Below are 27,498 nucleotides of genomic sequence, written 5' to 3' on the forward strand. Positions count from 1 at the left end.
TGGGGGGAGGAAGCATCCAGGATCTGGGGGAAAGCTGTGTTCTTCATCGGTACTACCTCGCAACCTAATTAACCCATCTCCTCTCCTAAACCCCTCTATGAGGGGATCTCCATTGGCCGACACTTGGGCCTTGGGTCTCCACTCTGCCCTTCCCCCTTCATTTAATATGGTATCTTTTCTTTATTGTAATGACCGTAGGTTTCTTTTCAACTGTTCCTTTCCTAATTGTTGAAGACGTTGGAATGAAAGGGTATTTTTAAAATGTGTGTATTTATTGCTCTAAATTCTCTCCCAAGCATTGCTTTTTTGGGGTGTGTGTCCCTAAGCATGTGGCGCTTCCATTCTTATCTGATTCAAGGGATTTTCAAAATTTGGTTTTCAGAATGTCTTTTATTCCTTGGTACTGTTTAACCAGGTGTTATCCAGTTTCTGGGGATTTGATTTTTCTCTCCTTGTTCTTCCTGTTGTCGATTTCTAATTTTATAGCACTGTGATCTGAGAACATGCTTTGTAGTATTTTTATGCTTATGGATTCATTGAGACTTGCTTTGTGGCTCCCCAGATGGTCTCTTCTGGAGACTGCTCAAAAGAATGTAGATTATGCCGCGGTTGGAGGGAGTGTTCTGCATGTGTCTATGGGATGTAGTTGGCTGAGTGGATTGTTTAGATCTTCTGCATCTTTGTTGAGTTTCTTTCTAGTTGTTTTTCTAGTTGTTTTGTCTTTTGTTGAAAGTGGTATATTAATGGCTCCTAATATGATTGCAGAATTGTCTCTTTCTCTCTTTAATTGTTACAGTCTGATTCATACATTTTGGGGCTTTGGGTGCATAGATATTTATTTTAGGTATGGTCTCTTGTTGGATTGACCCTTGTATCATGATATGGCATCCTTTCTGGTTTCTTTAACTGGGTTTCATCTTCAAGTCTGTTTTATCTGAAATGAATATTGCCCTTCTTGCTCTTTTTGGTCGCCATTTGTGTAATATATGTTTGCCCTAGTTAATTTTGTTTTAACTTTTATATGAGATGCGTATCTTGTGGATAGCATGGTCATGTTTCCTTATTCATTCTTTACTCTCTGTTTCATGACTGATGGATGGAATTCATTTACATTCAGTGTAGTTATTGGTAGAGATGAAATTACTAATATCATTTTTTGGTATTTTTATTCTATTTAATGTGAGTGTCATGTTGTTGGTTTTTGTCCCATATATATTTTCTGTGTGAGTTAATTTTGCTTATGGATTTTCTTATTTTCATTGTTCCTGTTGTTTTAGTGTTTACTGATGTTCACTTGGTGAGAAGGCTTATTAATATTCTTTGAGGCTATACTGTAATTTAATACTATCTTCCCAAGTTTAAGATGGACCGTTTTTGCTATATAGCATCTTGACTTCCTCTCCATCAGCGGATCTGTAACTACACCACACCCTCTTATTGCTTTGTAGTAATCATTTATAAATTTAAGTCTCTGACTCTCCATTTTCAGTGTTGTGGGATTATTTTATCTTTGATGCTTCTCTAGCTGGGTTTGTTCCTAGGAGATGGTGATAAGCACCTTCATTTCCAGTTGTTGTCTGCCATCACTGGTTTTCTATCTAGGGGTTTCCAAGTAGTACTTTGGCTAAGTTGGTCTGATTTTTAAAAATTCCCTCAATTTCTGTTTATCTGTAATGGCCTAATTTTGTCACTGTACCTAATAGACAATTTTGCTGGGTATATAATTCTGGTTGGCAATTACCCATACCCCCATGCCCCTGGGTTTTATATATGTCATTCCATTGCTCTTCTGCCTGCATAGTTTCTGCTGAGAAATCAGAACTTAGCCATAGTGGTTCTTCTTTATAGGTAACTTCATTTTTCCTGATCTTCTTTCAAAAGTTTGTTCTTTGTCTTTGATATGGGGAAGCTTAATTAAAATATGTCTTGATTTTATTTTAGGATTTATCTTATATAGGATTCATTGCACGTCCTGAATACGTATCTCCTTGTCTTTCATGATATTAGTATGTGTTCTTTTAACAGATCTTCTACCGGTTTCTCTTAGTATTTTATTTCGTTTGGGGCTCTGGAATTCTCTTCCTGTTCTGGAATTCTGATCACATGAGGGTTATCCCTCTTGATGGCGTCTTACATGATTCTTAGGCTTTCTTTATATTGCCTCCCCACTCTTTTTTCCTCTGGTTGTTCCTCTAACAGATTAATACTGAGAAAGTTGTCTTTAGTTTTGCTAATTTTGTCTTCTATCAATTTGATTCTTATCCCTTTCCCTTCCAATGCTTTATTTATTTCTGCAGCTTTAGTATTAATCTTCTGGGTTTATACTTGCTGTTGAATGGTTTCGAATTTTTTTATTGATTTTTGTAAATTTGTTCTTGCATAATTTTTCTAAATTCTTCTAGCATTCTGTCTGACTTCCTTGATCTCTTTTTTAATTTACTGAAGAGATTTAAGTGTAGCTGTTTAGACTTCCTTATCAGGTTGTTTTAATAGCACTTATTCCTCCATATTATTTTTACCCTGTGGTCAGGTCACTTGATGAGGCTTCTTGTCGTGCACGCACGCATGTGTGTTAAAGTTATCTGCCGTCTCTGAGACATCGAGGGGTTATATAATTAGATGATTCCATGTTGATGTTGTACAACCATTGGCTGCCAGACACAGTTGCAGTGGAGCCACAGAATTCACTTTGTGGAAGCATGTGTCTGATATTTGGGGTTAATATACCTGTGCTACAGCCCTAAGGTATCCACTCCTGGTCTCTAAGGGTATGTGGTAGCATAGGCGTGCATGTGGGTGCAAGTCTCTGATCACTGGTGGCGGAAGCAGCTGAGGGCAGACTGGGCACGTGTGGCTTGCAGTCTGTTTGGATTCAGTGGCATGGGAGTGGGTGGTTGTACTGGTACAGTGGGGTAGGACAGCAGGTGGGATGGGCACACAGGGTGGGGTTGCTGGCACCCTGGGAAAATGGAGAGGGAAAAGGGAGCAGGAAAGAGGAAGGAAATAAAATGAAATAAAGAAGGAAAGCAAAAGGGCGGGTGGGCAGGGGAAGAAGAGAGACCTAAGAATAAAGGAAGAAAGAAAGCAGAAAGTACGTGAGGCAGGAGGGGCAGGGAGTGGGACAAAAAGGCACAAAACACAGACGAGGCTCAGCAGCAGCTGCAGGCAAATCCACCGCTGCAGCGGGCCTGGGTGCTCATTCCGTGGGAGCAGCATCACCTGAAGCAGAGGTTGGGGTAAGTGCTACTGAGCTGGGGTGTGGATCTTTAGTGAATATGGGTGGGCACCTGCTATGGGGATTCAAGGAGGTTGGAAAAGAGGAGAGGAAAATAAAAATAAAAGAAAAACAAGGAGAGGAAGAGAGGAGAAGCCAGAGAAAAAGGACAATGGAAACAATTAGCAAAAATGGCCCCAAACTGGTGCGGGCATTGACTGTCAGACAGAGTGGCAGGGGGACCAGGGCTCCCTCTGTAGATGCATGCACCGCCATCCATGGAGGAGCGGGACAGGGCTGATGACCCCAGAGACGGGGTGTGGCAGACCCCCTCTCCACAGGGTCAGTAAAAAAAGAGAGACAGAAAGAAAGGAAAAAATTAGGCAGGAAGAGGAAGCACTAAGAAGAAGGAAAAAAATGGGAGGTGGCAGGGAAACACCATTCTGCTAAACCATTTAGCAGGGAGAGGTAAGTGGGGTGGGACCAAAAAAAAAAAAAAAGGCCACCCAGTGATAGAGGAGAGGGACATCTAAACAAACTGCAAGGAGCGAATTCTGCACCATCCCAGCTATGTTACACACTCCACAGGGAGGCCCGGTGGAGTAGTGGGTTACACACAGGGCTGCCAACCACAAGAGCCCCTGCTGTGCTGCGGGAGAAAGATGAGGCTTTCTACTCTCATACAGAGTCACAGGCTCAGAAACCCACAGGGCCAGCTCTCCTCTGCTCTACAGGGTCACTATGAGACAGAATTGATTTGATGGCAGTGAGAGAGATATAGAGATAGATAGCTATTGCATAGACGGGGGGCGGGGCATTCTGGATTTGTGTCTTGGGGTCTAACTTTTTCACTGCAGCATGTTTTCGAGGTTCAACCTTGTTGGAGCACCACGCATCAGATTGTATTTTCTCTCTGTGGTCAAGCAATAGTCCCTGGTGTGGATTCCACACTTGGTCTGTGGGTGGCCACATGTCTTCTCTCTGCGTTTGGTTACTGTGAGTAGTGCTGCCACGAGCAGGACGTTCACACATGGATGTCAACTCTATGCCAGCAAAGGTGTGGCTTCTTTTTCTCTGTATTCCTCCAGATCCAGCACTGTGCCTGCACTGCAGTTGTAGTGAAACAAATTTTGATGAAGGATGAGTGACTGAACCAGAGAGACATTTATGCTGCTGCCAAGGAGATTCTTGTTATCTCATTGTGTGTCAATATGCATCATGCCTGTATATAAAGTTTCCAGGCAATTGCTATGGATGGAAATGTGTCCCCTCAAATACATGATTTACTGACCTGGCTACTATTGTTGCTAGGTGACACTGAGTTGGTTCTGACTCATAGTGATCTGATGCACAAACGATCTGACTACGAAGGGGTAACCGCCCCCCCAAAAAAAACCCAAACCCCAGAATTGCACTGGGAGGAGCAGAGCTTTCTTAGTGTGTGTTTTTCCCACTAGGTGAGCAACCAGTGGTTGTGTTAGTGCCCCTAGTGGTGTTGCCTGAGCAGGTTCTCTCTGGGCACAGTGAATATTTTTGTAAAAGCAGTTTCACTCGAACTTTGTTTTTTGTGATGGCTGATTTAAGGTAACAGTTTGCAGCTGTGAAATGTTGTTTCCTGCTCCGGAAAAATGCCACAGAAACTGCTGCGATGGTGAACACAGCTGACAAGGACAGGGTTCCGGGAAAATTCAAGTGTGCGAGTGGTTTCCTTGTTTCAAAAAAGGTGAGAGGTCGATTGATAACAAACCTCGTTCTGATGTCCGTCAAGTTCTCAAACAGACGAAAATGCTGACTCGTAGTACATTTGGAGTTTGTGCATTCTTTCCAAAAATTGGGACTTTTTAAAAACGCTGCGGGATATGGGAAAAATCGTTAAAAATCAGGACTGTCCTGCCAAAAGCGGGATGTCTGGTCACCTTAAGTTTGCTCCACCAGGTCAGACTGTTAATGGAGCTTTCTATTTAGAGGTTACGAAAAGATGGCACAACAGTGTGAGACAAAAAAGGCCTGGTTTGTGGCAGCTGGAGGACTGGTTTGGGCAACACGGCAATGCACCTGTAGCCCTCGCAGTGCGACTGTTTTTGGCAAAAGTTAGCATGCCTCTCTTGTCCCCCACACCTGACTCACCTGACCGTGCTCTGTGCGACTTCTTTTTGTTTCTGTGAATGAAGAGGGACATGAAAAGACAGCCATTTGATGACATAGAAGAGGTGAAGAAACAACGAGGGAGGTGCTGTCAGCCATCCAAAGAGATGAGTTTGAAAAATGTTTCCAAGTATGGAATCGCAGGTCAGACAAATGTATTAAGTGTCATAGAGAGTACTTTGGAGGTGATAAGGTTGTTTTGTAAAAAAAAAAAAAAGTAAATCCATAGCTTTGAAAAATAGAATTCCCAGGTTTTTCTGATATCCCCTCATATTGTCCTTATTATATAATTGTGCTCCCTTTTGTGATCTGATGTAATTGCGTTGATATGATGAATGTGATCTATGATGTTAATGTGCACGTTGGACACCGAGTAAGGAAGACTGAAGGTGAACTGATGGATTTGGTATATGGTGCTGGCGAAGAATATTGAAAGTAACATGGACTGCCAAAACTCACCGCCATCGAGTCGACGTTGACTCATAGTGACTCTATGGGACAGGCTAGAACTGCCCCTGTGAGTTTCTGAGATTGTAACTCTTTACAGGAGTAGAAAGCTCCGTTTTTGCTCTGGCAGAATGGTTGGTGGTTTTCAAATGCTGACCTTGTTTTTAGCAGCTCAACACATAACCACTAAGCTACCAAAAGAATCAGCAAATCTGACTCGGAAGAAAGGCAGCCAGAGTGCTCCTCAGAGGCAAGATGGAGAGACTTGGTCTCATGTACTTTGGACATGTGGTCAGGAGAGACCAGTCTCTGGGGAGGCACCTCATGCTTGGTAGAGTAGCGGGGCAGCGTTCAAGAGAAGACCTTTGATAAGATGACTGCCATCGTGGCTGCCACCATGGGCTCAGACATAAGCACAATTGTGAGGATGGCGCAGGACTGGCTGAGTTTCATTCTGTTGTACATCAGGGTCTCTCTGAGTCAGAATGACCCAATGGCACTCAGCAACACTGATGTCAATGAGACAGGATTAGCGGCAGTTCTGTTAAGGAGGCCAGATGCAATCTACAGGATTAGGCTGCATTTTGAATCAATTTTGTTTGAGATATAAAAGCGATTGATAAAGTGAGCCAAGATCGGAGGAAATTTAGGACCACCAAGAAAGAAGAGCCCAGCATGGGGCATGTCCTTTGGACCCAGAGTCCTTGTGCTGAGAACTCCCTGGCCCAGGGAAAGATTGATGCTGGGCTGTGAAGATCAGCCAGGAGCAAAGCTAAGAGACGAGGACGTTCCTTCAGAGTTGACAGAGAGTGAGCCTCGCTTTATAGCAGCAGCCGGAGTTCAGACTTTTCACCCCCGACCCAGTGAGAAAATACATTTCTCTTGGTTCAGACCACCACTTGTGGTACGTCTGTTATAGCCATGCTCGGCCACTACGGGGTTAATAAAATGCTAAACTCGGTGATTTCTAGATACGATGAGTTTCCTTAATGCCTTCCCAGTGATTGCTGTTTTTCTAAGACAGATTCAGAAAATGTACTGCCTCTGAAATGAGACAAGAGCCAAAGTGATTTCTTTCTGAAAATGTGTACTTGTGTGGGGGGTGACCCAGCCCGTTGGAGGACCAGGCTTGAGGCTCCTACCCCATCTATCCAAGGTTCTCTTGGGTGCAAGGCCCAGACTTCCTGAAATATCACTGCTCCCTGACAGCCGCCTCACAGCCCCATGACCAAGATGTCAAACTTGGAATTCTAATCCACGACGAAGTGGGAGGTGGCTGTGTTTCAGAGCGGAAATCCAGGACCCTGTGCACCCTGCAGCCTGAAGTGATGCTTGCGGGAGCCAGGGGTCCAGGGGCTCTGCGTTTGTGCTGGTCTGACTAGCCTGCTTACTCTGCATCCACCACCACTTTATTCTTGGGGGCCAGGCTGGGGCAGGGACACCTGCTGTTTTTGAGGGCAACCCCCCTAAACAAATACACAGACTTGCTGCCCAGGTGAGACCTGCTTTTCACAGGGTTTTCAATGGCTCCGATCTTATAGCAGCAGATCCTTAGGCCTCCCTTCTTCATTGCTGTTGGGTGAATTGGGTTCACTAGCCTTTGGGTTACCAGCCTCCTCCTCATCAACTTGACGACAACTCATAGGGACCCAGATGTTAACCCACACAGCATCTTCTTTATTCCGTTGCCTCTTGGTCTACCTCCAGGTCAGCATAAGCACATTCGCCACAGCCTTACCCTCATTTGTGGGGATCCATACAGTTGAATATCTTTACATAGGTACTGACACATAGGACACCATCTTTCTAGTTGTCTCTGCTTTTGGCCCATAGCCATCTGACTTCAGTGGTGATGCTCCTCATTCCACGTCTCTTCGGAATCTCGCTTTAATTTCCGGCAGCTCCCTGTTGATAGATCGCTCCCACGTTCTTGACGTGTCGTCAGCACCATTTTAGTGATGTAGGCTGTTGATATTGTTCAACAACTCCCACCTCCTGTTGGATCACCTTTCTTTGGAATGGGCTCAAACATGGAGCTCTTTCAGTCACTTGATCAGCTATCTGCCTCCCAAATTTCTCAGCACAGATGAGTGACTGCTTCCAGCACTGCATCTTGTGGTGGACGCATCTCAGTTGGGATTTGTCAGCTCTGGGGCTTTGCTTTTTGTCAATACTTTCAAAGTAGCTTGGACATCTTCAATACCATTGGGTCTTGAGCATATGGCATCTCCTGAAATGTGTGAAGCTTGACTGATTATGGTGTAGATACTCTATGTGTTCCTTGCATGTATTCTTGATGACTCCTGTAGCTTATCAAATTTGGCTTATAGAATCTTTCAATTGGTACCTCGTCCTGGCTTGTGTTTATCTATCTATCTATTTATTTAATCATTTTATTAGGGGCTCATAAAACTCTTCTCACAGTCCGTACATACATCATTTGTGTCCAGCACATTCGTACGTATGTTGCCATCCTCATTCTCAAAACACCTGCTTTCTACTTGAGCCCTTGGTATCAGCTCCTCATTTCCCCCGGCTTGTGTGTTTTTCATCAGTGCTTCCAGCTTAAGAAATACCAAGCCTATTTTTCCCTTTTGGGTTTCCTAACTCCAGGTCTTTGCACATTTCATGAAAATACTATCTTCTTGGCCTATCCTTTTAAAGCTCCCGTTCGGCTCTTTTACGTCATCATTCCACTTTATCAACCTTACAGTCAAGAGCAAGTCAAAGAGTCTCTTCTGCGGTTCATTCTCATCTTTTCTTGTCTTCTTAACTGACCTTTTGCTTTCTTCATGCCGGAGGTCTCTGATGTCATCCTCCAACTCACCTGGTCTCCGGGCATGAGTGTTCAAGGCGTCGGATCTGTTCTTGTGATGGCCTCTACATTCAGGTGGGACAATCTTGAAGGTGGTATTCTGGCTCAACACGCCTTCAGTTTCAACTTGAACTTGTCTGAGAGCGACTGATTGTCTGTTGTGCAGTCACCCCTGACCTTGTTCTGACTGATGGCATTCAGCTTCTCTTTCCACAGATGTAGTCCATTTGTGTATTCCATCCATCTGACGAGGTTCACGCACATAGTCATCATTTAAGTCGTTAAAAAATGTATTTCCAACGAGGAAGTCATTGGTCGTGCAAAATTCTATCACGAAAATTCTCACTAGGGCCATATTTCCCAACTACTGATTCTTCTATTTCCACATTTTTGCATTCCAATCACCAGTAATGGTGGATACATCTTTATTCCATGCTTGATCCACAGCAGAAGTTCTGTTATCTTAGGTGTGCGTGTGGTTGGTGTGCAAATGTGAGTGGTAGTCTTCTGGAGTGGCCTTCTTTGTAGGCACATAGAAAGTATCCTGTCACTCACGGAGAGCACTCTCCTCCAGAACAGATCTGGAAAGGTTCTTTCTGACAACGGAGGTGAGGCGGTGCCTCTTCAATTTGTCATCTCCGGGAGAGCAGCCTACACGAGGGTGTCCAGTGTAACATGGAAATGCCAGTCCATTTCAGCTCACTGAGGAAACCTGTCTTCACACTTCCACTTTTCCTGTCGTCATACTTTGTGTATGCCGTGTTCTGATTATCAGCAGATGGTTGCAGACATTTCTCCTCCAGTCGTGCCTGATGCCTCCAGGGAAGGCCCTGAGAGCTTTGGCTCCGCCCACCTCCTCCAGGCCCAGCCCACTGCAGAGGCAGCCCTTCTCCAGCTGCGTCTTCAACCCGAGGGCTCATCTTCTGGCTCCACATCACATCATGCTCAGCACGCTGCGAGGTATGAGGGCATCACTGGTCAATATTGGAAGTTGTTAGCCAGGTCCTCCTTCCTCATCTGTCTTCTGCTGCTGAAACTTGTCCGTTATGGGTGACCCTGCTGGCACGTGACATGCTGGTGGCTTCGTTCCCAAGCTCACAGCAATTCTGCAAGCCACCACAGCGAGACAAACTGACAGATGAGAGTGGTAGGAATCAAAGCAGTGGATTACTTTAACTAGGAAAGTTTATCTGGTTTGAGCATTCTGCTTTTTAAAGAATGATCTCAGCGAGGTCACACGGACAACAGCTACTCTGACGGCTGGAAATGACATTGAGGAGTCGGGGTAGTGACTGTCAGAGGAGGGTGTGACAGGAAGGCAAGAAGGTAACACAGATTGAAGCAAGCAAGCAATGCCATCAAATTCTGCAGGCAGACATGGTGCAGACAGTACCTTATGGACAGTGTATACTTTTTATATACATGAGGATGAGCCATAGTGTTTCCCATTGCTTCCTATGCGTGTGAAAGTCAGACAGTGACTAGGGAAGACTGATGAGAAATTGACGTGAAAGAATCTTGAAAGCACCATGGATTGGGCAAAAATGAACTAACAGATCTGTCTTGAAGAAGAGCAACCAGATACTTTTTATTGTTTAAAAAAATTTTTACTGGAGGTTCATACAACTTTTATCACCATCCATCCATCCATCCATCCATCCATCCATCCATCCATCCATCCATCGTGTCAAGCACCTTTGTACATTTGTTGCCATCACCATTCTCAAGACATTTGCTTTCTACTTGAGCCCTTGGTATCAGCTCCTCAGAATACTGTTTAGAGGTGAGGATGACGAGACTTTAGCTCACAGGCTTTGGAGACCAGTGCCTGGGGAAGTTCATCATGCTCGGTCAAGTGGAGGCAGCAAAAAGAAGGCCCTCCAGAAGATGGATGGACACCATGTCTGCACCAATGGGCTCAGGCAGTGAGGATAGAACAGGATCAGGTAATGTTCTGTTCTGTTGGACTGACTTGATGATACTTCACAATGAAAACCTACTTAAAAAGGAGGAGGAGGAAGAGAGCAGATACATTTATTGTGGAGAAGAAAGCAGCTGAGGCTTTTAGACATGGAGTTCAGAGCGGCCTCCTGATTTCTGACTCCCTTCTTACTGTGTCCCAGTTGACGGGAGAAACAAAATCTAGAGATACTCATATATGTGTAAGAAAGAGCTTTATATCAAAGAGTAATTGTATATTAGTAAAACGTCCCACCCAAATCCAGATCAAGTCCATAAGCCCAATATTAGCCCCTAAGTCTGATACAAATCCAAAACTTCCTCTCCCAACTCACACAGCACATGCAATGATGTAAAATGCAAGAAGATCACAGGCCAGTGGGTGCAGTCTTGTGGATCCAGTGGCGGTGGAAGCATCCCCAGGGCTCTCACAGGTCTCAGTGTGGCTCTGGCAGCTCTCCCAGTGACTCGACAGCGGATGTGAAGCAGAAGCGAGAGAGGTTCTTGCGGGGCTCAGCAAATCTCCATGCGGCTTGTCAACAGGAAGACAGAGAGAGAGAGAGAGGAGGTTGCCAGGATCCTCATGGAAGGCCACACCCACAAGGAGGCATCATCAAATTGTGACCTGATTGACAGGCTAGACTCCACCCTACACTTATTTATCAAGTTGACATGAAATGATGTAATGACCACGGTACTGGCTAAGAAGGAAGTCCTGGTGGTGTAGCGTGTCAGGCGTTGGCCAGCTACCCACAAGGTCAGCCATTCAAATCCATCAGCCACTCCCCAGGATCAAGAGGAGGCTTTTTGCTCCTCTAAGGATTTACAGCTTCAGGGATCCAAAAGGGCAGTTCTACCCTGTCCTATAGGGTCATGATGAGCCAGGATAGACTTAATGGTCGCAAGGAAAAGGCAACACTGCAAGGACCACTGGAAGTCAGGGAACTGGCACACCAGGCTCCACCGGGGGTGGGGTGGGCAGTGTGTGTGGTCCCAGACATGGTGACAAAGCTGGGTGAGAGGACACAAGATCAGGTCTGCAGCCTCAGGTCACCCTACTGGGGCCCCGAATGGGAAGGTAGAGCTGAAGCCTCTTTCCATGAAGCCAGGGCATAGGGACATATAGGTGACAAAGTCCCCCCTTTGTGCATAGCATTCCAGCCCAGCACGATGGTCGGTCTGGACTCAGAAGCCAGAGGTTAGGGGTGCAGTCCCCACCTCCACTCCCCAATAGCTGCCTGCCCTTGGAGGGTGCTTTCTTCTCTGTAAAATGGGGATATGGAGTACTGGTAGGGCAGTGGTTAAGCACCCAGCACTGCTAACGAGAAGGACGATGATGTGGACTTACCAGGGAATCCGTAGGAGAAAACGCCTGCTCCTGAGATGACTATAACCGAGGAAATCCCATGGCACCCCCTGCTGCCCCTGGCTCAGTAGGGGTGCTAGGAGCCAGCATCCACCCAATTACAAACAACCACCACAGTGAAGTGGACTTGTTGCGTCCCTGCCACCTAGTGTTGTTGGGCCAGAGGGAGGGCTCTGGGTGGTTCAAATGGTTAGTGCTCTTGGCTCCCAACCAAAAGACTGGTTGCTTCCACCCACCCAGAAGTGCCTCAAAAGAAAGACCTGGTGAGCGACTTCCTAATAATCAGCCACTGCAAAGCCCAGAGCACAGTTCTATCTATCCCAACATACCTGGGCTCACCTTCAGTCAGCGTTGACGCAGTGGCACCTGACTTTATTAGTAGCACCCTTGGGAAGGGTGCATGGAAGGATCCAAGTGAGACGCACACAGTAGGTGTCTTGAAATTGTCACCACCTACTGTGCATGGCACCCAGACGGCGGTGCTGCTGAGGCAATGCTCCTGGTCGGAACCTGGCCTGGAGGGTGGTGGCTGAGAGGATGCAGCAACTCAAGTGGAGAGTCCAGAGGTGGGCTGTTCCATCAACAGGCATGGAGGGGCCAGGCCCTGTGTGAGAGCCCTGCTTCCCTGTACCCACCATCCTCTGCCCTCCTGGGAACCTCCTCGCTGTCTTGGGGCTTCCCGACCCCAGCCTGCGCACCCGTTCACGGTCCTCTGTCAGTTCTTGTCGTTTACAGGCTGGGCTCCCAGGGCACATTGCAGGTCCTCTTCCTGGGACACCTCTATGACTCCCAGGGCTTAACGTCCATTATCTGTTGACACATCCCCAATGCCCATCTCTCCACCAGACTCACTCACTCACTCACTCACTCACTCACTCACTCACTCACTCACATCTCTGTTGCCAAAATACTGTGGTCATTTGAAAAGAAAGCCCATAGCACAGATATTAAGAATGAACACACACACACACACACACACACACACACACACACACACACACACACACACACACCAAGGAGGCTTCCTGTACAGGCACCGTCTGTCCTGACCACCGACCATTCTCAGGTCGTCACTAAGGGGGTGGGGGTGGGGGAACCCACTAGGTGACAGTGCCAGAGGAGGTGACACTGCAATGGCTGTTGGTAAAATTTGTGTTCCCTATTTGAGCAGAAATTATTTTTAGAAACATATAGGTATAACAATAACTTTGGGGGGGTCAGTTCAACTTAGATGTATTTATATTCCTGCATTTCTAATGACTATAACACGATGCTGATTTACTCTTTGAAGTTTCTGATGGAGCCCTGGGGGTGTAGTGGTTACACGTTGGGCTGCAATCGACATAGTCGGCAGTTCAAAACCACCAGCAGCCCCGCGGGCGAAAGACTGAGCTTTCTACTCCCAGAAACAGTTAAAGTCTCAGAAACCCACAGTGGGTCACTATGAGTCAGCATTGACTCGAAGGCGGTGAGGACGTGCTCGGGTGGGGCTGCCATTTTTACCCAACCACGTGACCCATCCAAGCCTTGTCGGTGCTGGTGTTTGCCTTGGGGCGGCACTGTGTTTACAGCAGCGAACTTTGACGAATTTTCTGGTGGTTTAGTGTAAGTAGTATTTACGAACCTATATCAATAACATTTTTTAAAATTTTGCTTTGTTTTGGAGAAAGAAGTTGTAATTAAAAGAAAAAAAGGGCAAAAAATATAAACGGGTTCGGCTCAGCTATTAGTAATGTCGTCCTGGAGAACATTCGAGATTTTACAACATGATCTTGTTGCTAGTAAGAGAAGACATGCCACGTGGAAGCGATGCACGGGGCTGCTTGTCGCATGTTATTCCAGGATGAACGTCGATAAGGACCATGACATCTAAGCAATGTGCAGCCGTTTCATCACATATGCGGCGAGGAGGGAGCGAAACTGAGGAAGGTCGGAATGTGAGGGATTGCCCTAGAGGCTGCCACATGGGCTTAAGCCGCAGCGAGGGTGGGGCAGGACCGAGTGGAGTTCTAATATCTTGTGCTCGGGTCACTATGAGTTAAACCAACTTGATAACACTTGACAACGTTACCGTTTAATGATTAAACAAAACTAAGAAACCCATCTCACTGCTGCCAGGTTGATTCCAACTCATGGCGCCTCTCTTCTAAGGCTGTTGTTACTCTTCACAGGAGTGCCTCATCTTTATTCCCCGGAGAGGCTGGTGGGTTTGAACCTGGGGCCTTGTGGTTGGCAGTGCAACACTTACCTGACAGCACCACCCAACCCCCAAACCAAAACCACCGCCACTGAGTCGATTCTAACTCACAGAGACCCTCTGGGACAGGCTAGAACTGCCTCTGTGGGTTTCTGAGCCTGTAACTCTTTACAGCTGTGGTTCTCAACCTTCCTCATGCTGCGACCCTTTCATACAGTTCCTCGTGTTGTGGTGACCCCAACCATAAAATTATTTTCGTTGCTATTTCCTCACTGTAATTTTGCTACCGTTATGTAAATATCTGGTATGCAGGATGTATTTTGATTGTTACAACTTGAACATAGAGCATAGTGATTCATCACAAAAACAATATGTCATTATAGATTGTGAAATATTTATTTCTAATGACAAATCAATGAACTTTTGCCTTGAAGCACGGCGTAGCATGGGTAACGGTCTTCATACCAGGTACTTGTATGTGGGTGTATCTGCATGTGGGCGGAACAGCCTAGAGACAGATAGAGGAGCGGTGTCTTAGGTGACTCCTGTGAAAGGGTGGCTCGACTCCCAAAGGGGTCGCGACCCACAGGTTGAAAACCGCTGCCTTACAGGAATCGAAGACCTCATCTTTCTGGAGTAGAGCAGCCGGTGGTTTCAAACTGCTGACCTTGCTGTTAGCGCCCAAGTAACCCCTGTGCCACGAAGGCATCTCCAATTGACAGCCAGCATTAGTTAAGTCTGATGCAGGAGGTGGTACGTGGTGGGGAGGGGCTTGGTACCCCCATGAGTTACCATCCTGGGTGCCAACCCGAGTGATGACACAGGGCCCTCAGTAGCACCTGCTAATGGAGTGAATGGATCGTGGACCTCTTGGGGAATGCCTGGTTCTCTCAGATTTGGACAGACACATGCCACACTTCGATCACTCGGCAGAGGAGGCTTTGAAGGTACCCAGGTGACTTGTATGGTCACTCTGTGCCCAAAGTCACCCGCAGGAGACGTGGGAAGCTCCTAAGGATCATGTAACCCATGCCACAGGCCCACTTACCAACGTTAGGCACTGAGCCTCAGAGCCACGGAGGAGTTGCCCACAGGCACGTGGCAGTGCAGTAAGAGTGCCGGGCTCTGGTTACAGCCGGTGCTCCTGTCCCTGGGTCGGGGGATAGCGAGGTGGGGTGGGGGTGGGGGGACCCAGAGGGCCTCCTTCAGCTCCCGAGGCACTCGACAGCAGCCAGCGAGCGTGGCATATTTCTGTCACCTTACATAATGGCAGGCAGGTAATAACCACTCAGTCTGCCGCCACCGCGCATAATAGGCAGGAAAATGAATTCAAATGTCACTCGCTACAATAAAGGAAAGTATTCTTAGCACGCGGCGCCTAGCGGGGCTCAGGCGAGGGCATGGCGGCTTCTCAATGAATCACCCAGTGAAGGAGGAGCCAGAGGCAACGTCAGCCCTAGAGAGAGTGCGCGATCACCGGGTTATTTTTATAAGCGGGTCGTTGAGGGAGGGTGTGCGCGCGCGCATGCGCATGGCAAGCAGCCCAGGGCACATGGAAAGAGTGGGTGCATGCAATGTGACATGAGCGTGCATACTGGTGACACTTAGCGATCTGGACACACAGGCACATGGGGTGCACTCCCAGGACAGCCATTCCCACCAGGACAAGAGTCTTCCAGACTGCTGCTGGTGCCAGTCCTTCCAGTCCCTGAATGGTGGAGCCTCCGCGTGCACTGTCCCGTTTTTCCGGCACGTTGGGCTGGTAACTAACTGCAAGGTCATTTGTTGGAAACCACCAGCCACACCTTGGGAGAAAGACGAGACTTTCTACTCCCATAGAGTTACAGCCTCAGAGACCCCCAGGGCCAGCTCTTCCCTGCCCTACAGGCACTGTGAGTCGGAATCAACTCAATAGCAGGGTTTGGTTTTTGGTTAGAGAAGTCCTTTCACTGCCCCTGCCACCCTCTGCACGGCACACAGATGCCATCTCTGGCCTCGGGTCCAGTGAAACATGGCACCCCTGGAACACATCATTTCTTCCCACAAGAACCTTGCACACACACACCACCCCCTATCCCTTCCTGTGATTTTCTCTGTCCCAGGCAGCCCACCACTGCACGCTGCCGAGTGCTTTTACCAAAATGGGGATTGTCTAGCTGCCTGGAAGCTGCTGACGGAGGTGGGGGAAGACTGGAGCTTGGAATGCAGGGCTCAGGTGGGTTCCTCATTCTCCCTTAGGCATTGAAGATACGGAGGCGCCCAGTCGAGACTGTGTCTCGCTGGAAGGCAATGACGAGAGTGTAACCAGCCCATCCTCGAGTCCAGCGGCATTTCTGTGAATACGCCAGCCCAGCCTTCCTGCCAGAAGATTCCTGCCCTAGGGAACGAGCCATCCTTTTTTCATTGCCCCGCTACTCGCTGGCAGGAGGGAGGGTAGCTTCAGCTGAACCACATTTTGGAAGGCAACTTTGGGTCCAGAGGATAGGAATGGGGTGGGGGTGGGGGCTGAGAGCCTCAGTTTCCTTCTAGTAAATGGGCCTTGGGTCCCAGGCCTAATGGCCTGGCTCCCCGGCAGCAGTGAGGGCAAACAGAACCCAGAGGCTGAACCCCTCAGGCCCAGGAGGGAGGGAGCTTCCACAGTCTTTCTTGAGTCACCTCCAGTGGACCAGTTGGAATTTTAATTTTTCAGTCTGTATCTGCAGAGCTGGGTGGGGGCCTTGGGCCTCTTGACATAATTTTCATTCCATGGGGCGGGGGGAGCAGGGCGCTGCACAGGTGTTTTCTGGAGGCAGGAGGGGGAGCTGGGAGGCCTGGAGAGGCTGTCAGTCACAGGCAGACAGACTGCACGTCTGCCATCCTGCATTTCCAAAGGCCAGAGGGAAAGGAACCCCAGGAAGGTATGACTGAGGGCCTATTGTGTACATCAGGAGCCTGGGGGTCCAGTGGCTACGAGTTAGGCTGCAAACCACAATTCGAACCCACCAGAAGCTCCGAGGGAGAGAGATGAAGAGCTAACGGTCTCTGAAACCCACATGGGCAGTTCTACCCTGCCTTACAGGGTGTCCGTGAGTCAGAATCCGACTCGATGTCTGTGAGTTGGTGTTTTGTTTGACTGGGTACCTGTGTTCTAGCTGCCCCCTCCCCTGCCACACAACTTAACTCTTCCCAACAAGCCATGAGGCAGCTAATGCTGCTGCCCATTCTACAGATGTGGAAACTGAGGCTTGCAGAGGACAGACACAGCTGGGAAGTGTCATTTTGGGGTGTGTGAATCGTGAGGGTGCTGCTGGCCCACACAGCTCCGGGTCCAACAGGAAGAGTAAACTGCCTCTGGTGGAGTTTCCCCCAGCTCCCAGAGGGTTTCGGGGTCTCGGGGGCAGCCCCGAGAGAGGTGGCGATGTGTCCAAGGCTGTCACGTCGCTGGGCCTCCCATCTCCCAGCCATTTCTGTCATCATTCCGTGGTCCTCCTGCCTGCAGATGGCCCATCTTTTCTGCAGGATCTTGTCCTGACAGGCAGGGGCCTGTACCCTGGACCCCAGCAGGGCTGGTGTAAATGTCTCTGTGTCCAATTTGTTCCTGAGCCCCCACCCCACTGTGACAACCAGACCCCTGGTGACGGGGACAGCTGGGAGATAGTATTTTCCACAGTGGGAGAATTGGGCAGAAAACAGGCAACTCACCAAACAAAAACCCTTCTTAGGTCCCAGTGGATTCTGACTCACAGCGGCTCCAAGGGACAGAGCAGACCTGCCCCACTAGGGTGTCAGAGGCTGTCCATCTTTATGGGAGCAGATGGCCTCGTCCTACAGAGCAGTTGTTGGCTTGGAACTGATGACTCTTCAGTTAGCAGCTGAATGCTGTAAACGCCGTGCCACCTTCCCAAACCAAACCTACTGTCCAGGGGTCATTCTGACTCACAGGGCCCTACAGAAGAGAGTAGAACTATTCCCTACTATTTCCAAAATTGGCAATCTGTAGGAAGTGGTGGGAGGAGCAGCCTCCTTTTTCTCCTGCAGAGCAGCTGGGTGGTTTGAACCACGGACCTTGTGGTTAGCAACGGAATGCTGAACCCATTGTACTGCAGGGCCCCTTTGGGGCAGGGACATCTTCTCTCAGTTTCCCTCTGTCCCTAAATCAGCGTTCGGGGGAGGAGGTAGGAGAATTTATTATGAAGTCCAGGGGCTCTCCTCTATAACCGAAGTTTTGCCCACACCTCTTTTTGGCCCCCAGGACCCCAGTAGGACAGACCCCAGAATTCTCAGCTCTCAAGGATGAGAAACTGTGCACCTTTCCCCCTCTAGGCACCCCAGCCCTCCCCTCACTGCTAGAGCCCTGGTCCACCCTTCTCCCATTGCTTTGTCTCTCCTGTGGTCCTATCTGTCTCTCTGCCTCTCCTGTCTCTGTTCATCTTTAGCTCTGTCTCTGCTCCTTTCCAGTTCTTTGCTTCCATTACACCCCAACTCGTGGGCATGTGATACCGAAGGAACAGGGGGACAACGTAAAGGGCACAGCCTGGGCTAAGTACAAGACCCGTTCTCCTCCCCTCCCCACCCCCCAATTCCCCTCTCCTTTCAGAGGGAAGAGAGCTCTAAAGGAACAATTACCCTCCACACACCCAAGAGCTGTTTTCTGAGTTGGGTCTAGAACAATGAAGAAGCTTCCACTTTTGGAGAAATTAAACTTCACAAACACTCTATCCCATTGGTGGTGGTGGTGTTTTCAATGAGCACAGCAGGACGGGCACCAGCACAACAATGTCCACAGGACAATGACGTCAGGCGCGCGTTAGTGACAAGCTTCAAGGTCCTCAACCATCCCCATCCTCTTTTCTGAATTGCTCCCCCCGCCCACTCAGCCCCCCTTAAACAACACGAAGTCCCCTAAGCTGGGGCCTTGCTCTGGTCAATGGGATCCCACTGAGATAGATCTTTCAAAGAGCACGGTGCTCAGGGCAGGCACCCCTTACTGATGACGCTAAACCCCGGCTTGGTTTCAAGGCTTTAGGGGGTGCTTTTACAGATGACCTCTCATCTAGTATTACTATTTTATTTGATGAAAAGAATGAAGTTTGGGGATTTCTCCCTTCTCAAACCAGTTCTCAGCCTCACTCTTGTCTCCTCTCTCCCTTCCTTGCCCCTGCCTCAGGGGACTGGCTCCCTGCAGGTAGCCCCAGCTGTGCAAACCTGGCCGAGTTGTTTGCCCTTTCTGAACCTGGCTCTTGCTTTTCATAAAATGAAAAAAAAAAGTTTGTGTGTGTAGTGGGGGGTGGGGTGGGCGGTGGCTCTACCACCCAGAGGTGTCTCTTTTCTGGACTTGGAATCCAATGAACAACGCGCAAAGGAAAATAGAACAGGGAAGGGAGGTGGGACAGATGCAGTTCACAGAAGCTGTGTTGGCCAGGAGGGACTCCTTGGGCATAGGGGCAGCTGCTGGGCAGAGGAGGAGCAGGGGGGTCTAGTGGGCAGCACAAAGGGCATTTAGGGTGCAGCTCTGGGTAGCTCTGGGCACTCCTCGCCTTGCCCCTGTCCTGGGCTCAAATCCCTGCTCCATTCGTGATGCTCATCTCGCCTCCTGCTTCCTCCTCGATCCACTGTGGTCCCAAGTCCTTCTCAGAAACAAAACCTAAACCTCCTCATTGCCATTGAGCCAACCCTGACTCACAGGGACTCATAAGACGGTAGCACGGCCCCTGTGGATTTCGGAGATTGTAACTCTTTAGGGGAATAGAAAGCCTCATCTTTGTCTCCCAGAGCGGCTGGTGGTTTTGAACTGCTGACCCTATGAGCAGTAGCCTAAAGAGTAATTCACTATGCCAGGTGTAGCAGTTATATAATCTCCTGCCAATTTGAGTGAAGGGGTGGAGTCTAGCCTGTTAATCAGGTCATAGCCAACGAGGCCTCTGTGTCAGTATAGCCTTCTCCTAAGGATTCTGGGAACCGCTGTCTTCCTCCCTGGAGGCGGAACACACATCTCCCTGAGAGACATCCCTGTTAACAAGCCACATGGAGCTATGCTGAGGGAGCCAGATCCCTGGAGCTGGAGAAGCCACATGGAGAACCCTGCTTCCACCACCATGCAATATTCATTTGCATTCCTGGTTGCTGTTTCAATGGCAATGATTTTAGATCCAAGTAAAATGAAATCCCAATCCTTGAAAATGTCCATATCTTCTCCTCTTAACAGAGAGCTGCTCAGGAGTTCAGGGGTAGGATTTTTCTTTATGTTGAAGTGCAAACTGATCTTTCATCTTCATCAGTATGTGATTCAACTGTGTTCCTCTTTGCTTTGGCTTACACAGGGATCTGTCATCTGCACATCACCGGTTGTTAATGAGACTTCCTTCTGTCCTGATACTGTGTTCTTCTTCATCTTGTCCAGCTTCTTGGATTATTTGCTCAGCACCCAGATAGATTAAGTATGATGAAAGGATACAACCCAGAATTCATCTTCCCAGATGTTAAACCACGCAGTAGTCCCTTGTTCTGTTGGAACGACAGAATCGTCTCTACGCACACATGAGCACAATCCAACATTCTGGAATTCTCCTTCACAATGCTCTCTATCACTTGTTATGATCCACACAGTCCGGTGCCTTTACAGAGTCAGCAAAGCACACGAGAACATCTTCCTAGTAGTCTCTGCTTTTTCCCGATATCCGCCTGACACCAACTGTATGGTCCCTCTTTTCATGTTCTCTTCCGACTCCAGCTCGGATTTCGGGCAGTTCCTGGACAATGTTCTGCTGTGATGTTCCTGAATGATCTTTAGCAAAGTTTTACTCCTGGGAGATGTTAATGGGGTTGTTCGATCATTTCTACATTCTGTTGGACTGCCCTTCTTAGAAACAGCTCAGCTATGAACCTCTTCCATCTGGCTGCCCAGATAACTGCCTTGCAAATTTCTGGGTTTAGTACAGTGAGTGTTGTGTCCCTTTGTGGAAATGTCTCAATTTCATCAATTCCCGGAGCCCTGTTTTTCTCCGGTGCTTGAACGTCTTCCTTCGGTACTGTCGGTTCTTGATCACACACTACGTCTTGACATGGTTAAACACTCACCAATTCTTTTGGGTACAGTGATGCTGTATTCTTTCAATCTTTTTTTGGATGCTTTCTTCACGGTTCACTATTTTGCCCAGAGAATCCTTCACCACGACAACTTGAGGCTCCTATTTCCCCACATCCCCCATCAGTTCTTTCAGCTTGAGAAATACCACGGCTCTCCTTCCTTTTTGATTTTTTTAATTCCAGGTTTTTGCACATTTCATGATAATACTTGACTTCGTCTCCTGGAGCCATCCTTTGAGCTCTCCCGTTCAGCTCGTTCGCTTTGTCATCTCACTCTCTCTACTCTACATTCATAAGCAAGTTTCAGAGTCTCTTCTGATGCCCATTGTCATTTTCTTCTTTCTTTCCTGTCTTCTGAACTGACCTTTTGCTTCCTTCATGCCGGATGTCCCCGATGTCATCCCACAACTCACCTGGTCTCTGGACACGAGTGTTCAAAGAGCCAAATCTGTTCCTGAGATGGCCTCTCCATCAATTCAGGTGGAATGCACTCCTCAAGGCAGTACTTTGGTTCTCATGGATTTGCCTTACATTTTCTTCAGCTTCAACTTGAACTTGCATGTGAGTGGTTGATGGTCTGTTGTGAAGTCCCCTCTCTGTGTCCAGACTGAGGATACTGAAGCGTCTCCATCTTCTCTTTGCACAGATATAGTCAATGTGATTACCACGTGTCTCATCCAGTGAGGTCTATAGAGACACCAACCCACCTGCCGACCAACCCAAATCCCACTGCCAGTGAGTTCGATCCAGCTCATCCTATTGGCAGAGAACTGCTCCTTAGGGTGATCAAATCAGTAAATGTTTATGGGAACTGACAGCCTCCTCTTTCTCTCCAGGAGTGGGAGGTGGGTTTGAACCACCAACTTTGCCTCTCGTTGTTCTATGTTTAACCCACTGAGCCACCAGGGATCCTTTCCGTCTGTATAGTCACCGTTGATGTAGACGGAAGGCGCTTACAACAGGCCAATCATTGGTCTTGGAAGGTTCTGTCGCGTGGTCTCCAGTGTCCCTTCTATTACCAAGGCCACGTTTTCCAGTTTCAGATTCTTCTTGGTTTCGACCACAATAAGTTGGTCAACATCTTCAGCCTCCTCATCTTTGGCATTGGTGGCTGGTGCCTATATTTGGCAAACAGTCAAATGGGCTATCCTTCCTGGGTAATGGAGCCTGCCTCCTCCCGTGCTCACCTGGGAGGTGGAGAGGTGAGGTAGGGAAGGGGAGTGAGGAGCTCCCCGTGGACCATGAATAATGCCAGGATCCCAGAGATGGATGCCTGGGTGGTCCCTCAAGCCTGTGCATCAATTCCAAAAAACTCACTGCCGGCCCCTAGCAACCCTATAGGGCAGAGTAGAACTGCCCCTGTGTATTTTCGAGACGTAATTCATAATGGAAATAAAAGGCCTCATTTTTCTCCCGAGGAGTGGCTATTGGTTTCGAACTGCTGACTTACTCTTGCAGTTAGCTGCCCAACATGTAACCACTATGTCACTAGGGCGGAGACAAGATCTTCCCACCCCCTCCAAACAAACTCACTGCCAACTCTTAGAGACCTTCTAGGGCAGGGTAGGACTGCGCTTGTAGATTTCTGAGACTGTAACTTTAAGCGAGTAGAAAGCCTTGTCTTTCACCCGGTGAGCGGCTGATGGTTTCGAACTACTCACCTATGGAGTTTGAATTCTCACCTCAGCTCCCCTTGGTCAGAAGCGCAGCTAGAGAAGGTCTCTGCCCCGCCGCACAGCCCGACTCGGATCCAGGCTCCCTGGACAGCCAGTCTGTGGAGACTGCGCCCGACCTGCTGGTCCATGCCAGAGAACCAGATCCTTGCAAGGGACCCCTGGCTGGACCTCCTGCCGCCTGTCCCTGCCCAGGGGCGGGGTGTGTGTGTGACCGGACGCTGAGAGGACCCATCCAGGGGGCGTGGCGCCCGGACCCGAATATCAGCTGCCTCCGCCAGTGCGCAAGCCCGGTGGGTGCAGGCAGTTAATTAGCTGGTCCTGGGAAGTTCATCAAGAATAGATCTGGCCTGGCTGGCGGGCAGCGCTCGTAAATCAGCCTGATGGTGGTTGATCGCTGGGAGGAGAGCTGCGTCCATGGCCCTGAACCTGGTCAAAGGGCAGGGCCAGGTCGGACCAGGCTGCCAGGGCCATTTCTGCCTGCTGCCTCTTCCTCCGCCTCTGTATGTGGGAGCCCTGCGGGTGTCATGGTTACAGGATGGGAAACCCACAGGGGCAGTGGTACCCTGCCCTCCAGGGTCGCTAGGAGCGGCTAGGAGTGTGTTTGTTTGTTTGATTTGAGGGTGGGGGAGGTGGGGGTGGAGCAGCCTAGTGGTTACACCGTTGGGCTGCTTACTGGAAGGTCATGTTGGCAGTTTGAAACCAGCAGCCACTCCTCGGGCAAAAGATGAAGCTTTCTCTCTGTAATGAGTTAACTCCAAGACCACCACCACCCAAATCAAGCCAATGCTGACTCATAGCGACCCCAAACCCAAGCTTTCTCCCGCAGAGCAGCTAGTGGTTTTGAACTGCCAACCACGAGGACAGCAGCTCATAAAGAGTTCCTGAGGAAACTCACAGGGGCCGTTCTCCCCTATAGAACTGTGAGGGGCCTCTGGGGCGCTGTGAGTGGGCATCAACCCCTGGCAGTGAGTTGGGTTTAGCAGGTCTCCTTTTCTGCATCTCTGATCACCCCCTCCTCCCTCTGGGGCTCCGCTGCTCCCTGTGGTCAGCCTGGCCCAGGGTCCTCACAGGACCCTGCCTGTACCCCTGCAGTACCCTCTGGACACATGCTGTAGCCATCCTCACCCCCCTTGCCTACCCTGCCTCACTGCCTTGCGACTACACATCCCTCTCAGGTAAGGGTTCCTGGGTGCCTCTGAACCTCTGCTTCTGCCTCCAAGAAATGGCAACAGTGCAGGTGCCCGCGTGGGTCCGTGGGCCCCGCAGTGCCCCTGTGGTCCTTGTCTGTTGCGTGCCCACAGTCCAGATCCATAGCAACTGTGCGACAAGGTAGAACTGATGCATGGGATTTTCTTCCCTAGGGTCTTTATGGGGGCAGGTGGGCAGGACTCTCTTCTTCAGAGCTCTCAGAGGGGTTTGAACAGACAACCCTTTTCTTAGCAGCCAAGCCTTTCACTGACGACCTGGGCTCCTTAAGGAACCCAGAGGGCAGGTCTACTGACCCCTTGCCCACTGAGGCTGCACTCCATCCTCACTGACAACATGCTCAGCTCCCACAGTCCCCGTCTGCACCTAGACACTGGGCCATGGCCTCACTGTGCACACCCACCTATGCACCAGGAACACACCTGTCCATGATGCTACATGTTCATGAACGGACCACACCTTCACACATGTAACATGGACACGTAGGGTTCTGTGAGCACCGTATGATCCCACTTATATGAAATATCTAGAGTAGGCAAGTGTGTGGCTCTTAGGTGCCCTCGAGTCTGACCCGACTCATAGGAATCCGATGTACAATAGTGTGTCCCGTCCCGTGCCAGCCTCCCCATCCTTGTTCTATCTGAGCCCAGGGTTTCGGAGAAGGGGCACCCAGGGAACATGCATATGGCAAGGCCCTGGGGCAGGGAGGCACAGGTGTGCTCAGATGTCGAGCGAGGTCATGTGGCCTCCACTTTTCTTGGCTTTACCCAAAGTGACGGGGACGCTGGGTATTGGGCAGTTTGGGAACCTAACACTGAGCGTGATTCAAAGTCTCTTGTACAATCTCACCAAGCAATTGTTCATTGGATTCAGGCTGCCCAGTTCACTTTTAACCACAAAAGTCTCCAGCCAGCCCCTGTGAATGTAGCGCCCCTTCTTCTGGCCAAGACTTTGCTAGCAAAGCGGGTCTCAGGTCTCTGGAAGGGCCAGAGTCCCAGCTCTGCTGAGAGTCTGCTGGCTAGGAGGGTGGGCAGGGGTGCTGGGACAGGGGTGGGGGAGGGGGAGAGAAGCCATAAATCGCTGTCAAGTTCCTGCTGCCAGTAGCTCTTTGAGGTTATAAAATTTTACTAGAGCGAGAGAGTGCTGCCCATCAGGGTGGCCATGTAGGAGGAGCGCCTGTGGGGTGGCGGTGCCCAGGTTGGTGCCCGGGACAGCCCTGCCCAGCATCTTATCACATCGGCAGTGTTTCCCAGGAGCTTCTGAGTTACTCGGTGTGGGGCCACCATGTTCACCTGACAATACTTATTCAGGCACATACAAAGTGAGCTGCCCAGCCAGGGGTCCAAGTGGAAATCACCCAGCCATAGCCATTGCACCAATCCGACTCAAAGTGACTTTCGGACAGTGTTGGTTCCCAGGGGGCGCATCTGCATAGGAGCAGAGAGTCCTGGCACCCTCTTCGTCCCGAGTTGCAGCTGGTGGGTTTGGACAGCTGGCCTTTTGATTAGCAGCCCAACAGGTAGCCCTGGTGTCCCCAAAGTCCCCTTCAGGAGTTAAGTCGAGGTTAAGCAGGGTTAGCAAAGCTGAGCTGAGGGCTCCCAAATCCTATAGCAAAAGTATCTTTTTTCACCTTTGGTTTTTCTTTATATTCACTCACCCACCCTTCCTTCCTTCTACCCATTCATCCATCTATCCACCTTGGCTTTCATTTACCTTCCCACCTATCCAGTATCCACCCATTCATTTAGCCACGTGTCCCCTCATCCTCACATCCACACAGCCATCTCCCTACCCTTCCATCCATCTACCCACCCACTCAACCCATCATCCTCCCACCTACTCACTTTTCCTTTCATCCATCCACCCGCCCACTCCTCATCCACACATCCACACATCCACCCATCCACCATCCACCCATCCACCATCCATCTATATACCCATCCACTTGCCCACTCATCCACCATCCACCCACCCCTTCACACATCCACCAATCTACCATCCATCCATATGCCCATCCACTTGCCCACCCAACACCCACCTATCATCACATATTCATCAATCCATCATCTACCTATCCATCCATCTACTCATTCACCAATCCACCACCCACCCACCTGTCCATTCGACCATTCACTCAACCTTGTGGGGCACAGACTATATACAAGGCACCACGAATACAGAGGTACCCCCCATGGTTATGTACTCAAAGAAGCAAACTGATGGTGATAGGACCAGGGCGAAGGTCAGCCAGCCCCCAAAGGCATCCCGGAGTGGACCGGTACTAGCAATAGCACTTGCCCATCTACCATTGCCACAAATACCTCCTTTGTCAAGGCCCAGTGTAGGCCAGCGATGGGGAGAAGCTTCTGTTTTGTTTTTAAGTTTAGTTAACTGTTTCATTGCCATGAAATTCGCATGCTGCATAACCCAACTTTTGGATATATTAAAAAAAACCTTGTGCACTCATCACCACAATCATTTTTCATCATTTTCTGGATAAGAATAACATATGGATACATAATTCTATGCATCCATGATTATGGGCTCTCCTTCACCCTGCAACCTCCCCTGTCGTAACACTAAGAGCTACGAATCTAGTTACTGTCTCTCTAGAGTTCTAACTATCTTGGACTTCATATAAAGGCAATCATATTAAAAAAACTAAAACGAATCTCAACCCAAAAGAAAGCAGAAACGAATAAAAAGTAGACCAAGTTATAAATGGTTCCAAAAATAAGACAAATGGTAAGATGTATTTTCATTAAGTTATCTGCAGTAATTTATTTTCCAATGCACTCTGCCTGAGGACCAGATTTCTCACCCCCCTGGTCAATGGTCTGAGGGTGTTCAGTGGAAGCTTAATCCCCATGGGAACTCTGCAAATGGATTTTGGCCTTTCTCAGTCATTCATAGCCTTTTGCGAAGTGGTGCTCCGGATTTAAGCTCTAATACAATTCCTCCTCTGGTTTTGGATTTTATTATTTACAATCCTGAGAGCCACCCACAAATACTGCACACTTACTGTGTGCCAGGCCTGACGTGTTTGCCCTGAATTATCCTCTGGAGACGCGGACTCTCACTTGGAGAAGAAGAGACCGGAGGCTGGTGGGATGGGGCAGTTAAGCAGCGCAGCAAGTGCCATGTGGGGCCTGCAGGGCTCTGTCCTGAGATGGCTGAGAAGCAGAGGCTTCTGGGAGGGCAGATTTGACTTGCCTGTGGCCTGCACAGGAAACACCTTTGCCCAGCAAACAGGATGGTCGTTTGCCGCCAGAGCCTTGAGGTACACGGGGGCTGGGGTAGAGAGGCCCAGAATAGCTCCTGCCTCCCTGTGCCCCTGCCCCCTGCCCAGGCCTTGCCAGTATTTCACGGCCTCCCAGCCCCTCCAGTGCCAGAAGCTGGGAACCCTTA

The sequence above is a fragment of the Tenrec ecaudatus genome, chromosome 16 (assembly GCF_050624435.1).
Source record: "Tenrec ecaudatus isolate mTenEca1 chromosome 16, mTenEca1.hap1, whole genome shotgun sequence".
Taxonomy (NCBI): domain Eukaryota; kingdom Metazoa; phylum Chordata; class Mammalia; order Afrosoricida; family Tenrecidae; genus Tenrec; species Tenrec ecaudatus.